Genomic DNA, 18,009 nt, shown 5'->3' with positions numbered 1-18,009 from the left:
TAAAATATCAGGAGTAAATAAACCCAAATAAATGGATGGGTGAAAAATTTGGTAAGCATTAATCTGAAATAGATCATAGAATCATAGAAGCCCAGGACTAGAAGAGACCTTGGGAGGTCATTGAGTCCAGCCCCCTATCCAAAGCAGGACCAATCCCAACTAAATCATTCCAGCCAGGACTTTGTCAAGCCGGGACTTAAAACCTCTAGGGATGGAGATTCCACACTTCCCTAGGTAACCCTTTGCTTCACCACCCTACTAGTGAAATAGTTTTTCCTAATATCCAACCTAGGCCTCCCCCACTGCAACTTGAGACCATTGCTCCTTGTTGTGCCATCTATCACTACTGAGAACAGCCTCTCTCCTTCCTCTTTGGAACCTCCCTTCAGGAAGTTAAAGGCTGCTATCAAATCCCCCTTTGCTCTTCTCTTCTGCAGACTAAATAAGCCCAAATCCCTCAGCCTCTCCTCATAGGTCATGTGCTCCAGCCCCCTAATCATTTTGGTTGCCCTCCGCTGGACCCTCTCCAAAGTGTCCACATCCTTTCTATACTTGGGGGCCCAGAACTGGGTATAATACTCCAGGGCTGTGTCTACACTGGGCCACTTATTCCGGAAAATCAGCTGCTTTTCCGGAATAAGCTGCGAGCTGTCTACACTGGCCCTTGAATTTCCGGAAAAGCAACCATGCTCTACTGTACAAAATCAGCCGCTATTCCGGAAAAACTATTCTGCTCCCGCTCGGGATAAGCCCTTATTTCGGAACACTGTTCCGGAAAAGGGCCAGTGTAGACAGCCCAGTAGTCTTTTCCGGAAAAAAGCCCCGATCGCGAAAATGACGCTCGGGGCTCTTTCCCGGAAAAGTGCGTCTACATTGGCCACGGACGCTTTTCCAGAAAAAGGGCTTTTCCGGAAAAGCAGCCTGCCAATGTAGACGCTCCTTTTCCGGAAAAACTTAAAACGGAATACTATTCCATTTTAAGCAGTTCCGGAAATTCATGCCAGTGTAGACACAGCCCAGATGTTGCCACACTAGTGCCGAATAAAGGGGAATAATCAATTCTCTAGATCTGCTGGAAATGCTCCTTCTAATGCACCCTAATATGCCATTAGCTTTCTTGGCTACAAGGGCACACTGTTGACTCATATCCAGCTTCTCATCCACTGTAATCCCCAGGTCCTCGTCTGCTGAACTGCTACTTAGCCAGTCGGTCCCTCACCTGTAACTGTGCTTGCAATTCTTCCATCCCAAGTGCAGGACTCTGCACTTGCCCTTGCCGATAAAGGGGGGGGGGGCGCTCAGTATCCTGGCTGTGCCTCTGCTTTTTAAAAGTAATAAGACCCACAGGCAGCTCTTACTACATTTAAAAGCCAGAAGTGCAGTGGGAAACACGGGGATTCCAACGGTCCCCACTCGCACTAGACCCAAACCTCATCAGATTTCTTTTGGTCCAATCCTCCAATTTGTCTAGGTCACTCTTCACCCTATCCTTACTCTCAAACGTAGCTACATCTCCCCATAGCTTAATGTCATCTGTGAACTTGCTGAGGGTGCAATCTATCCCCTCATCCAGGTCATTAATAAAGATGTTGAACAAAACCAGCCCTAGACATGATAATGGACATTGCTTGAAGGATATTAATGAAGTGAGTTGAAAGGATTCACTCATGAGGAAAGGTTAAGTGCTAAATATGTATCACTTTACATAAAAGAGAAAGAGAGGCATGGTAATAGTATAAAATTAAAAGCAATCTACAAATACCTGAAAGATGTGAACTCTGCAGAGGGTGCAGAATTACTCAGGGCTTTTCTGCATGATGCTGCAGTCCACATCATCATATTGTAGACAAAATGGCCCGTGCGGATGATACTGACATTCGCTAGAAATTCCCTAACATTCATTAACACAGTAGTGTTTAAAACAGAACTATGTTACCAATTCACAAGGAAAGCTGGAAATGGGCAACAGGAGATGGGTCGCTTGGCGATTGCCTGTTCTGTTCATTCACTCTGAAGCACCTGGCATTAGCCACCGTCAGAAGACAGACTTTTGGTCTAACCAAATATGGCAATTCTTATGTTCTAAATATTTAGAATGCACCAGCAGGGTCCACACAGGCCAATTAGTGCATAAAATGCTGGTGCAGACTAAAGAACAAACAAAATGAATGGGATCAGATGAAAGAGAAAACTTGGGCAAAATTTCAGAAAAAAATCCTGAAAGACTCCGTAACATCTCCAATCCGTCCTGCCCCATGTCACAGATCATCATCATCAAGACAGAAATATACAAAAAATACCGAATACAAAGTACAAATATACTTAATTGAAGCAGTTTTCTTTTGAGCTTCATACCAAACAAGTGCAGCCTAAAGCTTTCAGCAGGAGAAGGCCTTTACCTAATTTCATGCTGTGGGAGGTGGGGAGGTGCAAGAGTTGGTGCATGGGGGAGCTAGCTTAAAACCTGGTACCCCCCAGCACTGTCTCCACATGGGGGCAGGGGAGGCAGAGGCGCAGCAGGGAAACAGCATGAGCAGGGACACAAGCAGTCCCTGTTCGCCCTAGGTTCCCTACTGCATGCTGAGCCTGCGGGGTTCTTGCTACATTTCAGAGGGAGAGGTGCATCAATCAGGACCCAGTGCGAGTGGGGACTACTTGAGTCCCCGCTCACCCCATATTCCCTCCTGCACCTCTGCCTTTTAAATGTAGTAAGTTGTGAGTGGCTCTTATTACTTTTAAAAGGCACAGGCGCAGCGGGGATAGTAAGCGCACCACCCCTGTTTAGCGACTAATCACTAATTCAACTCTACTTTCTCAATTATGAAAAGCTCTAGACCTGATTCCATCTCCATTACATGAAGTTCAAGGAGGTGACTTAAGGCAAGTTAAAATGGTCCTACGCTTACAGGCTTACTGTTGAGCAATATACAATCAGCTTTTGATAACCAACAAAATAAGCTTCCTTTGGACATTACATTGATCACCAGCCATTCTTCCCTTAAATAAGATTTTTCAATATTCAGCATTTCCCATCCTATGCATTTCAGATACTATTGCCCTCTATGCTTCCCTATCTTGCAGACTTATGGGTTTCAGAATTCAATCAGATCACACCAAAAGAAAAGAAAAAAAAGAGAAACATCTATTGCACAACAAAATTAAAACCAAAACCATACCTATTCACATTCATACACCCCATCTATACATGGACAGTGACGGGGTTCACTCCCATTCATCTCTATTATTCTTTCGTAGATGTCATTTTCTTCAACAGGCCACTTTCTCAGGCATGATGTATTTCCTTTGGGTATGTCTACACTAGAAAGTTAGTTCGAACTAACGGACGTTAGTTCGAACTAACTTTCCTATGCGCTACACTAGCGCTCCGCTAGTTCGAATTTGAATCGAACTAGCGGAGCGCTTAGTTCGAACTAGGTAAACCTCATTTTACGAGGACTAACGCCTAGTTCGAACTAGCTAGTTCGAACTAAGGGCTGTGTAGCCCTTTAGTTCGAACTAGTGGGAGGCTAGCCCTCCCCAGGTTTCCCTGGTGGCCACTCTGGCCAACACCAGGGAAACTCTATGCCCCCCTCCCGGCCCCGGACCCCTTAAAGGGGCACGGGCTGGCTACGGTGCCCGTGCCAGGTGCAAGCCTGCCAGCACCCACCTAGCAGACCCTGCACCTGGCACGGCACAGAGCCACCCACCCGATGCCCCCCAGCCCACCCCCTCTTGCCGGGACCAGGCTGGCGGCTCCCGGGAGCTTGCCCTGGACCGCAAGAGGCGGGCACCTTCCTGGGCTAGTGCGGACATCGTGGACCTCGTCCACGATCTCCGCACTAGGCACAGGAAAGTGGCCGTCTAGGGCAGGAGAGCTGCCAGCCTGGCCACCCAGGACCAGGTGTGCATGAAAATCAAGGGGGTCCACTGAGACCCCCGACACTGAGCCCTGAGCTTACAATGGCCGTCCTGGGTCAGACCAAAGGTCCATCTAGCCCAGTAGCCTGTCTGCCCACAGCGGCCAACCCTAGGGACCCTGGAGGGGATGGACCGAAGACAATGACCAAGCCATTTGTCTCGTGCCATCCCTCTCCAGCCTTCCACAAACTTTGGGCAGGGACACCACTCCTACCCTCTGGCTAATAGGACTCCATGGACCCAACGTCCATGACTTGATCTCACTTCCCTTTAAACTCTGTTCTAGTTCTAGCCTTCACAGCCTCCTGCAGCAAGGAGTTCCACAGGTTAACTATTTGCTTTGTCAAGAACAACTTTCTCTTACTAGTTTCAAGCCTGCTACCCATTCCTTTCCTTTGGTGTCCTCTAGTCCTTCTTTATGGGAACTCATGAAGAACTTTTCTGAATGCACCCTCTCCACCCAACCCCTGCTTTTACAGACCTCTATCCTGTCCCCCCTCCGTCTCCTCTTTTCTAAGCTGAACAGTCCCAGTCTCTGTAGCCTCTCTTCATCTGGGACCTGTTCCCAACCCCTGATCATGTTAGTTGCCCTCCCCTCTCCCAGCCTTTCTCTTCCCCTCTCCCACCTCCTTTTCCCAGTCTCCCCCAGTTTTGTTCAATAAAGACAGAGTCAATGTTGGAAGAAACGTTATCTTTATTTTGTACATCAATAAGAAGGGGGGCTAGGGAAGGGCAAGTGGAAGGAGGTGAGGGAGGAATGGGGTACGAGCCCCCGATGGGGAGGACTGGGCTGGCTCTGCGGGCTTCTGGGGGTGGAAGCTCTCCTGCAGCCCCCCAATTACTCCCTCTCCCCAGATGGCAGCCTGCGGCAAGTGCAGCCGGGCTGATGGCCGAGTGGTGTGATGTGCCCAGTGTGGGCACTCAGGGCACTCCAAGCCAGAACTTCTTTGCAAGCGGGGCACCCCTTAGAACTGTGTGTCCGGGGTGGGGGTCGGGACCCTTTAAGCGCAGCCCTCGGCTAGCCTGAGACAGTATCTCCATGCTCTAAGTCCTCCTTTTATGCCCTGCCGGCACTGCTTCCGGCCATCCTTAAGCCCTGTTCAGAGTCCACTCAATGTGGACTTACTAGTTCGAACTAGCAAAACGCTAGTTCGAACTAGTTTTTAGTTCTAGATGCGTTAGTTCGAACTAGCTTAGTTCGAATTAACTAATTCGAACTAAGTTAGTTCGAACTAGCGCTGTAGTGTAGACGTACCCTTTGTGTTCTAATAACCTGGCTTGGGTACACCAATCCACTAAATCAGTGAGCTGCGATTGTGGATCCATCTTGGATATAGCAAATAATTTTCCCCCACATGTATAGTAATTTCTTAAGGCCCAAATATAGAATATTATCCTACTATAGTTAGATAATGGATCCCATGCCTCATATATATGAGAGTTACAATAGCTAAGCCATGTTTTTACATATACTGTACAGAAAATAAACACTAGAAAAATGTGTTCCAATTGGAAAATTAAAAATGCAAACAAAATAGTAATTTAAAATAGCCATTTATATTGACTATAAAATATTCCTGGTGTCTTCATTAAAATAATTCTGTACATATAACTTTTTCACAAGGTTAATGATAACAAATCGGCCCTTTATCCATCACAATTTTTCCACACACAAGAATGTAGTTATCACTTTGAAAAATCCAGATCCTTGGCATTAATTTGCTGAGCTATCAAGCTAGCTCTATAATAAATCAGAATTTTCCATGCTTCATTAACGACCATGATCAAAAATTATTTGTGGGGTTGATTTAGTTACTCAAACAGCAGATGGTCAGAAATGATGTGATTGAGGATATGAGACTGCTCAGACACCTCTGGTTGATCTTTCTTTGAATATGTTTTCCAGAAATTCCCAGTGACTAAAGGCATAAAACAGATTTGTGGCACAAAGGTTAAAGCCATTTATTGATAATAATTAACATATTTAGCACTGGATATTGAGAGAGAGGACATGGGGAAACAGCTACTCTGAGCACAAGTTTCCTTGAGAGCACAACATGTTGAGTTTCCTAGCATGTACCATATGTCTTCACCTCTAAAGGACACACCTTCCATTGATTAGACAGTTCCAGTGTATAACCAGGAAATTCAGAGCTCCAACTTTTTGGCCTATAAAACAAGTCCCTATAAGAATGCCAGAAAACTCTAGAGGAAACGCTAAAAGACACCAAGAAATGACCAAAGTTACTCAGAAGAGCCTTGAACAGTTTTTGGTCCAGACCTTGCCTCTTTCTCTTGGGATAGTAAACTGGAACCACAGGTCAAGCAAAGAAAAATCTATTAGCTCTTTTCATGATAAGTGAGTGGTAGAATGGGTAAGTAAAATGTTGCCAGTCAAGTAAAACATATTACAGAATGTTATCATTATACAATCATGAAGTGAAACCATGTAATAACTTTATAATTATTATTAATTAATTTTAGTGCTTGTGGTCCCAGATAAATGAAACTGATTTTTAAAGACACATTACATTTTTTTTCTTCCAATTGTCACTACAGGTTAGAATTAAGGCTGATGGAATTGCCTTAATTGTGCATTTCCTTATATTTTACATATTTGCATTTCTTTAACATTTAGTTCTGATTTTCCTCTTAACATAGTTTTGGGTTTGGGAATGTTTTTGTTTTAAAATTATTAAACAAGAAATGCAAAAAGATACTACGAGGTGATGTATCTAATTATTTGAAGATATGCAATATCAATCTTCATTTTTTGGGGGGAAGGGAATCCATATTCTTTGGCATATTCTGGCTTCTTTGTGCTGCTCAAGAGCATTGCAAAGCAGATAGCATATACTGCTTAGTTCAGTTGGGTTGGCTGCTTTTTGTAACCCATCCTAATATGATGTGGCTATTTGTTCCCTTTTAGTGATTAGGCCATGTAGTCTGAGTCTGCTACTGCCTCCGCACTAAAACCTGATCCTTCAAGCAACAGAATCTCCTAATTCAGGATGAACTACTTTGGGATTACCTTGTAATCCCACCTGTAGTTCTTTGTCCTTTTCCCACCTTAATGGCTAAACCATAGATAGCATATTAAGAATGCTGCTGCTATCAGCTTACTAGAAATGGTTCTTTAGCTCAAACAATAGAGATTTATGTTTTTAGATCTAGAGTCCTCTTGCTCCATCCTCACAGATGGCCCAACCAGCAGAATCATTACATTTGCATCATCAAAGCACCTAAAATGCAGGCAAAACTGACTCTTAGTTCCCAGTTGACTTTCTTACTTATATAAGAATATTTTATTTGTATTTATTTATTTAATTTTTTCTACTTAATTAAAACTTTTAAAAATCTTAAATGTACATACACCACATAAATGTTAAGATACAAAACAGTGCCTGGCTGGCATTTGACTGTCACTGCAGGGATTGTTCCCTCTAATCTTTTAATCCATCCATGAGCAGAATAAACTTTTATGTGCACCAAGGGCTAGAAGCAAAAACCAAGCTGTGGGTGTTCTGCTAATCTGCTGGGTGTCATATGACTCTTTCTTGAGAAGCTGCACAAAGCCCATCTTACAGGGAACACTGCCCAAAGGGAAGAAATACACATTCACTTTTCAAAATTGTGGTAATCTCTGGAAGTGTGGAGATGGAGTGGGCAGCATAGTGCATGAAGGAGAAGATTGCTCCAGGAGTAGGTAGGGGACAGACTTGTGCTAATGAGGAAGGAAGAGAGGGTTTTGTGAGGAGATCAGGCTGGGTGAATGTGATAGCTGAGATGGAGCTTCAGTGGCACTGTCAAATGTGTGACAGGGGAGGCCAAGGATGCAGGAGGGACTAGGCTTGGTATGGTGGGGAACAGGCTATATACAGGATGTTGTGAAGATGGGAGCAGGGTAGGAAAATGGAGAGGGAAGCCCAGTCCCTTTGTGCAAAGGCATCAGTGTCGGGAAAGCTCACCATGCTATTGCTACTTTGTCTTCACTGCAGGTTGAAGTAACAGCACAGAGTTTGGGTTTCACTGTAAGTCTCTTTTTTGCAAAGCACCAGTCCCCCTAACAAAGTCCCCTTCCTTTACATAGTTTTTTTTGGCTTCTAAGCGCACTTATGTTCCTGCTCTCTTCTGTTGACTGCTTTTTTCTTCACTCTGTTGCAATTCTCCTTTCCTATCATCATCCATGACACCAAAAAGAAGCATGAAGGTTAGCCAAAGGAAGCAGAAAGTAACTCCCTTTAAGGATGGCACAGGAGTGATATTAGCACAGGTGATCTTAACATACAGCATAATAATAGCATAATAACAGATATTTAAACACACGCACTACATTGTGAAAAAGTCCCAAATCAGTCACATGACAATCCAAAGCATGTACTACGATTAATACACTTTTTTCATAAAGTTCACAGAGTAGCTGATGCATGCCTTTTTTTTAAAAGAGCATGATCTATACTCATCATGACTTAATGAACTCAGAGCCATCTGAAGTACTACCAAAACAGCAAGCATTTCAATGAATAAAAAATTGACTAGAGTGAATGTACTCTTATAAAAAGACTTATTACTTAATAAATTTTGCATAGTGCACTTAGTCTGAAAGTTAATCATAAAAACCTTAAACATTCATCAGTTATATCATGCAGTACATAAAACAAGGCATATACAGTTGCTGTCTAGAGGACAGAACATAATGTTTTTACTATCAAAATTAAAATATGTAGAATTCTAAATTTTTTTGGAATTGAGGCACTAATTTGATTTTTTTTAAAATGGTCATGTAACTTCTAAATGCACAAAAATAATTTTCCTAGATGATTGTACACTATGTCACTTTTGCATATTTGGATCTGAGAATATTTTAAGATGCTTTGTTATCACAAAATATTTTTATAATTTTCAAAAACCAAGAGAGATCATTTTCCTTCTGGGCATAATTATGTTGCAATGAAAGGAAAACAGAGAATATGCAGATTATTTTGTGATGTCTAAATTAGTTGCTCTTATCCTCTGGTAAGATTTAGCAGTAAGAATGTTGAGAGGTACCAGATGTGTTCAGTCAGTTTTTACCAATTTGTTGAAATATTGTTACACACAGACCATGTAAAATCTGAGTCTGAAAGACAAATCTGTACTTGTGAAAGTGTGTATGAATTATTTAACAAGTGCGAAGCCATAGTTACATAAGAAATAAGACGGGGGAAAACAGTCAGACCTTTGACAACAAATATTTTATACTATACAGATTTTTAGCTCTGTAATGTTTTGCAGTAGTTAAGTTTTAAAAATATATTTTGACTTTTCTTCGCAACATATAGCATAGTTATTTGTATCATTTGCTTTCACTTTAATATCAGATTTTTCTGCAGCTGTTTACTTCAGCATTATAAGCATATCTATACACGATGCTAACATCGGTAGAAAATCAAATTAGTTATCCCTTCACACATTTTGGGTTACTGAATGCATATATTAAGTGCTCCTTCCTTTTAATTTCTAAAAATTGGTACAAATCCAAGTCTAGCACCCATCATCTAACTACTATAGTAGATTTTGCTTTCTTACCAAGAGAAAACAAATAGCATTAATTATTCTAGATAGTATAAATGCAGCACTTCGGGTTACCTGATGATTTAAAAAAAATACCGGACATGCTTGATCTCAGATGGGGGTGGGGACTGGCCAGGAGAGGAGTGGGGCTGGCTGGGAGGAGGTAGGGGGAGTGGGAGGAGAAGGAGAACGGCTAGCAGGACGCAGGGATGGCCAGGAGGTGATTGCGGGGAGCGGGGCTAGCTGGGGGGGGGGGGGGGAGGAGACCGGCCGGCAGGGAGTGGGGCTGGCTGGAAGGGGTTCGGGAGGAGCGAGGCTGACTGGGGGTGATTGGGGGAAGGAACCAGCCAGTGGGGAGCTGGGCTGGCCAGGAGGTGGTCAGGAGGATTGGGGCTGGCCAGGGGGGAACTGGCCAGCAGGGAGCGGGGCTAGCCTGGGTGCACACAGATCCCGGGTTGCTGCCCATCCCACACATGGTCCCGGTGTAGCGCATGGGTGAATCTGGACCTGGGGATTCCATCCCGCCCTGGCCCCATCCCCTTTTCTCTACTGTGAAGTTGCATACTGCCTGGCTGGTAGACATGCTCACTCAGTGTTAGTGTGTCTATCAGCCAGGCAGTACCCAACTACGTACTGATACTCATGATAATAATAAAACTTACTTAATTACTTAATTAGAAATTAATTAGAAATCAAATTTTTTCCCGGACAGGAAGCTCAAATACCGGACTGTCAAAACTGGACACCTGGCAACCCTAGCAGCACCCAACTCAATTTTTTCTCTATTTGGATTCCTGTGTCATACTTTTTTGAAGTGAGGTGCAGGAGGGTGGGGAAAAGGGGCTGCATGAAGTTGTAGAGCTGTTAGACTGATCAGTAGGGATGTAAACTGTTGTTTTAAAAGTTAATTGGTAAGATGCTATGTTTAACCAGTTAACCATGGAGCAGCCATTTGCCCGCAGCATGAAGCGGCTGGCCTCGCCTAGGTGGAGCAGCGCACTGCAGGTAGAGGGCTGTTCCAGGCTGGATGTGCCCACCTGCCATGGGCTGCTGTGGCAGGCCAGGCCCATCACATTGCATTGCAGGCAGAGAGCTGCTCTAGCCAGACCAGACCCACTGTGCTGTGAGTTGCTCCTTCCAGGTAAATATTTTTACCAATTTTACTAAATTAGCTTGAAGACAGGTGACCTCACACTATCTGTAACTTAAATAATGGACTAGCAACAGTGGTGAAGGCAGGAATTATTTCTGAAATAAATATTCACCTTCAAAACTATTGCTCTAACACAAATCAATGGAATATAGTAAACAATACACTTAGGCCACGCCTCCACTTGCTACATTGGAGATCCATCTTTTGCCATTCAATTGAACGGGTCTAGTAAGGCCCACTGCCCCAGAGACAGGAGGCTACTCAAGCTTGGCCGAGTTGCTGGTTAACTGGTTACCCCTTTACATCCCTACAGATCAGGTCTTGGAGCAATGTGTCTCTATATTTAATCTCTCATTCACCTTTTTCCCCCTTTCTCTGATAATATTCAGAATCCATCCCAGTTACCTGCTGTCCATTTCCAACTTCAGAGGCCCCATCTTATGACTGGAACTTGTCTGCAAATAAGTTTCTGTCACTGAACATTTTGATGAAAATTGAATTTTGTTTTAATTGACCTTGTCCATGGAAAAGTTAAATTTTTGATGAAAAATCAAAGGCTGGTATACATCAGCCATAATTCTAAAATATTTCAGTTCAGAAATGTTGCTGTACTGTGTTATGGAATTGAAATTCAGGTACCTTCTGTTCCCATTCTTTTCTATTGTCTGGGACCCTGTGGTGGACTACATCTTGCATGCAGTACCTTAATATCCTTTTTTGGTGAGGGGGAGGTAGATGCATTATGGGAGTCCCTGGACATGGTACATGATGGGAGATGTGATTTAGCTGAGAAGGATAAAGCCTATAGAGAAAAATGGCCACATCAGAAAACTAACAAAAACAAACAAACAAACAAACCCTTCCATGAAGAACCATAGTAAAATATCCAAATCAAAACTTCAATATCATAAATTGCTTTCTTGACAAGAAATCATAATTTTCTGCAGAAAATAGACCCTTTTTTGGAAAAACATCATTTAGTCAAAAAAACAAAAAACAACTGTGTGTCAAAAACAGCTTTGATGGGAAAAAATTTGACAAGCCCTACTCATGATTTTAGAAGTTTGCTTGAATACTGTTGAATTTCCCATTTTGTCCCTGTACAATTGGTGTAAAAGTTGAAACATACAAATGACTAAGAGCTTAGATGTCATTATGATCACAGGCAGATATACCAATGTATGGAATAAAACATGTGAGATCACGGCAGACAGAGTTTCAAAAAAGTTAGAAAAACCTGCAATCAATATGATCTTTCAGCAGAAACTAAAACAGCTCTAAATCTATGACCTTTCAACTGAAATTAAAATAGCTCTACAACTTGTATAGGCTAGCCAGATTGCAGCTAGACTGCTGAATTCAGAATAACCCCAAACCCCTGTACATTACAAGTGTTCCAAATAAGAAATGAAGATGGCTTAGGGAAGCTTTCAAAACCAGGCATAAAAAATTAATCATCTTATTCCTGAGCCACAACAAATCTAGTCTTGCACAGTTTTCGAGGTGGCAAAGGGAAATGACAAAAAGACCAATTGAGATAAACACCAGAGTTCCTAGTTGATGAAACAGTAAAGACAAGGCTGAGATCAATAGAATACAAGGTACAGTCTTCATGCTTGAGCACATAAGCCAAGTAATGTTTCCAGATTTAGAGTTACCAGCATCTGGAAACAGAGCTATTGAAGCAAAATGCAGACAAGACAAATGCTGGCACTGGGAGCCAATACAAGTACTTCAAGATACTTTATTATCATGAATTATTTATTTAGCACTAGAAAAAGTGCATGTATGAAGAAAATGTCCTTGTTAAAAAAAATGTGAATCTAATAGATGTCAGGTAAGGATAGACAGAAGGGGTTGCACCATATAGCAAGTATCCCTGGTATGCTCTTTGGACCTTATCCAGGAAAGCGTCCATACCCAGCAAGAACACATCAGCATATGTTGAGTCCTATTGAATGGAAGTCTGAATCTGGTCCTACATTAGTTATATTTCCTTCTTCCTTCTCATAAGCTTTCTTGTCTTCCTTTTATTTTTACCAATTTTACTAAATTAGCTGAAGACAGGTGACACCACACTATCTGTAACTTAAATAATGGACTAGCAACAGTGGTGAAGGCAGGAATTATTTCTGAAATAAATATTCACCTTCAAAACCATTGCTCTAACACAAATCAATGGAATACAGGCAGTCCCCGGGTTACGTACAAGATAGGGATTGTAGGTTTGTTCTTAAGTTGAATCTGTATGTAAGTCGGAACTGGCATCCAGATTCAGCCGCTGCTGAAACTGACCGCCAGTTCTGACTTACATACAGATTCAACTTAAGAACCCCAGGCGTCCCCAAGTCAGCTGCTGCTGAAACTGATCAGCGGCTGATTCCAGGAAGCCTGGGGCAGAGCAACTCTGCCTCGGGCTTCCTGTAGTCAGCGCTGGTCAGTTTCAGCAGCGGCTGACTTGGGGACGCCTGGGGCAGAGCAGCTGGGGTGCTGCTGGGTTGCTCCAATAGCACTGCTCCTCGCTCCTTGGCACTACTGGACCAACCCAGCAGCACCCCAGCTGCTCTGCCCCAGGCGTCCTGATTCAGCCACTGCTGAAACTGACCAGCAGCGGCTGAATCAGGACCTGGGGCAGAGCAGCTGGGGTGCTGCCGGGTTGGTCCAGTAGTGCCCAGAGCGGCGCTGCAGGACCAATCGGTGCCCCAGCTGCTCTGCCCCAGGGTCCACAACAAAAGCCTGGTCTGCTGGGGGGGGGGCACACTAGCTGCGCCCCCCCCCCCCAGCAGACCAGGGACACAGGGAGCAGAGCCGCAGCGGCAGCGGGGTGCCGCGCCTCTGAGGCTTTGCTCTGGCAAAGTCTCAGAGGCGCGGGACCCCGCCGTGGCTGCGGCTTCAGTCCCGGTGCCCCTGGTCTGCTGAGGACAGTCTCCAGCAGACCAGGGGCACCGGGACTGAAGCTGCAGCAGCGGCGGGTTCCCGCGCTTCTGAGGCTTTGCCAGAGCAAAGCCTCAGAAGCGCAGGAACCGCCGCTGCTGCGGCTTCAGTCCCGGTGCCTGTGGTCTGCTGGGGACCGTCTCCAGCAGACCAGGGGCACAGGGACTGAAGCTGCAGCAGCGGCGGGTTCCCATGCTTCTGAGGCTTTGCCAGAGCAAAGCCTCAGAAGCGCAGGAACCGCCGCTGCTGCGGCTTCAGTCCTGGTGCCCCTGGTCTGCTGGAGACGGTCCCCAGAAGACCAGGGGCACCGGGACTGAAGCCGCAGCAGTGGCAGGTTCCCGCGCTTCAGTCCCGGTGCCCCTGGTCTGCTGGAGACGGTCTCCAGCAGACCAGGGGCACCGGGAGCAGCTTACGAATGGGGCTCTCTCGCCCCGGAGCTCGCAGGCAGCAATTCGCCACCTCGACCTCCGGGGCGAAAGCCCCGTTCGTAAGTGCGGATCCAACATAAGTCGGATCCGCGTAAGTCGGGGACTGCCTGTATAGTAAACAATACACTTAGGCCACGCCTCCACTTGCTGCATTGGAGATCCATCTTTTGCCATTCGATTGAACAGGTCTAGTAAGGACCTGCTAAATTGAATGCTGAGAGCACCCCTGGATGGCACCAGCGCTCCTTGATTCATGAGGAGTAAGGAAAGCTGATGGGAGCATTTGCTCCCATCAACCTCCCGCTATAAAGATGGTGACAAGCTCAGTTTAAAGTACGTTATTTATATAGCTGGAGTTGTGTACCTTAAGATGACTTTCTGAGTCTTGTATAGACCAGGCCTGAGAGCTGAATCTTTCTCTTGGTTATATTGGTGTAAATCTGGAATAACTTCATTGCAGTCAAAAAGACTTAGAATGACTCTCATCAGTACAAGTCAGAATAGACTCTGGCTCTTCCACTTCATATTAAATATACACTACTGCCAATTTCATTTAATACTTTTAAGTTAGCTAGTTAGGACCTGGTTTCCAGAGGAACTCACAACCCTATGAAAGTCGACTACATTTATGGATACTCAGAACCTCTGAAAATCAGGCTACAGCATTTAACTAGAATGATCTCTGTTACAATTATTTTAGTCCTGATTGTGACTTTTTGGGGCATGTGGTATGAAGGTGTCTTTTCAAGATATTATACCAAATTTGATTGTAATAGTCATTAGGACTGTGTGAATAATGGCTCTTTCTGTTCTCTAGTAATTAAAAAAAACTGCATTGGACCAATTTATTTAATTAAACATTTGTGTCAAATCAAAAAGCTATTTTTTTCAGGTTGAATGAAACATTTGTTCAATCTCATTATATGTTTTGTTTGATTTTGAGTATTTTAAATATTTCTGCCTGCTGTTTTTATAGTAAAACCAAAACATCTTTGGTATTTAATAACCAATGTTACACAGTCATCTTATTGACTTAGCAAAATGAAAAGAAAACAGATAAGCCAAGATGTTAATAAAATCTATAGCAAGTATTTAAGTCTGTGGCTAATTCTGTTGCCATTTGAACCAGAGTAATGTTGTTCACTTGTTAGAGTTCTACCTGATTTATATTAGTGTAAGGGAGGGACGAATTGCTAACATACAATAAAATATACAAATAGAAATGGAAACCTGCAATCCCTAGCTATGCCAGCCCCAGCATTGCTGCTCAGAAACTGCAGGAATTCTGACTGCATCTTATAATTAGGGATCATATTCTGTTCTCCCTTACATCTGTGTAACAGCACTAGGCAAAAACCTCCTCTCACTTAATATAGATAAGGCCGTGTCTATATGTACCCAGTGCTGTGGTGGCATAGATGAACACATGAGATGAAGATACTCAGTCCTGATGGAAGAGGTCTGTCCTGTCAGCATAAAAAACCCCCACCTCTAATTTGCATATGAATCTCTCCTGGCAGGCCACCCAAGTGCTCAGCTTACAGGGAACGCTTTTCCCAAGGGGCAGAAGCTATGTTGGCTGGAGCAGCTTGCTTGCCAGCATAGTTCTGTGCACCTTAGCGCTTATGCCGGCATAATTTATGTTGTTTGAGGGGGTGGCATATTTACACCCCTGAGCAAAATAAATTATGCCAGCTTACATGAAATGTACACATAGTCTAAGTCTGAGTTCCGTAGAATTACTTGAATTTGCAACATAATAACAAAGCAGAGTTTTGCTCAATATAACCAAATTCTGTTTACATGATATTTATAGCATCATGAAAATAAAATTTGATCAACTGATTCAAAAAATAGGGTTGTCTGGGTGTATCTGATTTTTACCCTGAACTTGAAGGGTGAAGAGAATAGTAATGTGCTTTTACTAGTTCCACAAAGCCAGCTGACACTTACTAACATTTGTATGCCTTGTAATTATTGCTGACTCAGTCCAAGGATAGGGTAGGTGAAGGAATATTAGACCAACTTCTGCTGGTGAGAGAGACAAGCTTTAGAGCCACACATATACTTGAAGAAGAGCTCTCTATGTGGCATGAAAGTTTGTCTCTAACCACAGAAGCTGTTCCAATAAAAGATATTTCAGCCAATTTCTCTCTCTCTGTGTATCTGGCATTTAGAAAACAAGGAAAAGTTATGGATGACAGATCTCTAGGCCTAGCCTCTATGTTTAAAGCATTTGTTGTACTACATGTCCTAACAGAGTACCAAAGCAATTGGCTACTGTCTAGTTACAAAGTCCTGTCGACCTGCGAACATGATGGGAATGATTTAATTTGCACTGCAGTTAATAATATGAAATGCCCATTGTCTTCAGCGGGTGCTGGATCAACCACAAACATTGTTTTTCCAGTTCAATTCCAATTCATTTTTGTGTTTTTAAAATGAATGCCTCTTTTTAATGTTCTAGTTTATATGATTTGCTGTACACCTGTACTATTTAAAACTGCATTTTTTCCATTTATAGCCAGCCTCTTGCCCTAATTCTGCAATGGAATCCACACAGGAAAATCTTTCACAGAGTACCATTAAAAACTTCAACTTCAGTGGGGCTTTGCCATGGCATTAGGGTATATCATGTAGGTCCCTTTGATGGATGGGGTTCATTGCTGGTTTATTTACATTTTTGTTTAGAGAAGATAAAAGTGCTGAATATCAGATACTGAATGATAATGTACCTAAATATCTAGACATAAAAAAGGAGGACCCAACAGACCTCTTGTGAAAACCAAATAAGAGCAAAAAGAAAAATCCTTATTTTGATATCAGTATTCTGACAAAACAGCCATCCCTCTTTGTTTTCAACACAGCAGTAGGTTTTTATTCATGATATATGGTTAAGGGATTATAAATTACCTAAAATGAAGGGCGGGGTGGGGGGGGGGGGGAGGATTTTGTATTTCATATAGTAGTCCAGGTGGCCTCTTAGCAGCAAGTTGGCTCAAAGCACACTTTCCAGTCTCAAATCATTCTCTCTCCTTCCACTGCGGCATGCAAACAAACCCAGACATCCTATTCCAATTCTATCAGCTGGCATCTTTCAATCAACAAATTGCACTTTGGCAAGAACAGAAGGTTTAGGATGGGCTTCTGCCACCCACCGAGTCACAGGCTAAATAGTTATGAGCATATGCAGAGAGTATGTTGTTCATTTTTAGGGCCTTACATTGGCACATTTAATTGTCCTAAAAGTGCAACTGATGGAAAGTGAGGTACTGATTGAATAGGCAATGTGACAGATGTACAAGGTCATTCAGCAAGGACTCCTCATTACTTCAAATTACTACTCTTGAGGAGAAACTATGGTGCATGCCAGTCTGGAACTCTTTCATTGACACCTCATCTTTCAGTTTCATCCCAAAGGCCATCTTTGTCTTTTTGGTGGTAGCATTGCCCCATTAGAACCTGTTACCTAAAACTACAAGAACTTCATTACCATTTTAAATAGAATTTAGAGAGGCAAATATACTAACACTGCTTGAGGTAATTTTAAATGGAAGGCTGGCTGCCAGAAGAGGCATAAAATATATTTGCATGGACAAAGACCAGCATTTCCCACTGTTTGATATATAGCAGGGAAAACTTAAAACACCGTAGTTTTAACTCAAGTCAGTGCTCTATATTCTTTTACCAGGACATGTATATTCTTAACTCTAGTTGAGTGCTAGTCTGATAAAGAGCTGGCCAAATAATGAAAAACTACATTTGCTAAATAACTCACTCCAAGATTTACAGGGGCCAAAGCTATCAAATCTTTTGCCAACTGTTATTCAGCCATTGTGACAAAATGGCAGAGTTTTGAGAGGCATGGCTGGCATGCCAATGAGACGTATTCTCCTGTTTCATGCTTGAAGCCAGACCAGAAGTGATTCCAATTAAGCATACAAGAGGCTTGTGTATGGCTCTGAGGGAAAAGAAGACACTAGGGCCAAAAATAGAAGGAACTTGCAGAAAAAAAAGAGACAC

General features: G+C 43.2%; 1 protein-coding gene across 3 annotated transcripts in view; it reads right to left on the bottom strand.

Moving 5' to 3' along the window:
- EPHA6 (EPH receptor A6) overlaps positions 1-18,009 on the bottom strand; it is an 842,774-nt gene that overhangs the window by 284,648 nt on the left and 540,117 nt on the right. The gene's annotated exons all lie outside the window — the stretch shown is intronic.

This window comes from Pelodiscus sinensis, chromosome 1, assembly GCF_049634645.1.
Source record: "Pelodiscus sinensis isolate JC-2024 chromosome 1, ASM4963464v1, whole genome shotgun sequence".
In the NCBI taxonomy this organism is placed as follows: Eukaryota; Metazoa; Chordata; order Testudines; family Trionychidae; genus Pelodiscus; species Pelodiscus sinensis.
Note: the sequence above shows the minus strand (reverse complement) of the source record. Positions and strands in the feature narration are given on the sequence as shown.